This window comes from Arvicola amphibius, chromosome 1 (assembly GCF_903992535.2).
Source record: "Arvicola amphibius chromosome 1, mArvAmp1.2, whole genome shotgun sequence".
In the NCBI taxonomy this organism is placed as follows: Eukaryota; Metazoa; Chordata; class Mammalia; order Rodentia; family Cricetidae; genus Arvicola; species Arvicola amphibius.
Genome location: NC_052047.1, coordinates 68204607 through 68205545, shown reverse-complemented (window position 1 = coordinate 68205545; position 939 = coordinate 68204607).

Sequence of the window (939 nt, the reverse complement as noted above, 5' to 3'; positions counted from 1 at the left end):
TCAAAGCTCATTCTTTTCTGGGTGTGCCCCACAAATTTGGTTCCTGTCCCCACAAGACACCATAAGACACTATGCACACTTGACTTCTGATCATCGAGGTCACTCTGCCTCCCTCAGTGTGGTAGAGTTAGATCAGCTGAGCATCCTCATGGATCCCCAGGGCCTGAGAGGCCTGGTGCTGGACAGATGCTCAACAACCACCAAAGAACGATGAGTGGAGACATAAAGGAAGACACACACTATTCCTGTAATCATCAGTCTTTTGGTTGGGGATGCAGCTCACAAGCAGGATGCTTGTCTAGCATGTGCAAGGATGTGACTTCTAGCTCCAGAACTACAAAAGAAAAAATAAAATCTCACACTCTATAAGGGGTGTCCCACCTGACTCTACAGGCTGCATGAGACCCAGGGTCTCTATGAACCTGGCCAAACATAAAACTCACAAAGTGCATGAAGTGTTATGCAGGTGTTTTCTGTGGGTTTTTAGATTGTTTTGTAACTCTCTTGGCATGGTTCATGGTTCTCAGTTATGAACTTTGTCGATGACAGCATTGTGTTGCAATGTCAGAGAGTTGGACGTCCCTGAAAGAGTGAGGGTTTGCTGAGGACACATGACTTCCTGAGCTCTCAATGCCCTGTCCACTTGCCAGGCAGGTTCTGCATCATCTCCTCAGGTGACCTCTGTGATCATTGCTTAACCATGAGACATGTTGTGCCAGCTTTGGGATCCAGAGCTGCTGGTATCCACAGCTCGCTCCTAGGTGCCTGGTGCCTACCCCTCTGTCCCCAGCAACAACGTATGCCTGTTCTCTGTGATGGGAGCATCAGCTGTTCTTGGGCCCGGGGCAGATCTGTCTCTGTTACCGGCAAAGAAATACTAGTGAGGCTTTACTGAAGGGGAAAATTGGCTGTGGGTGGTTAGAAGGGCAAGGGTCAGGG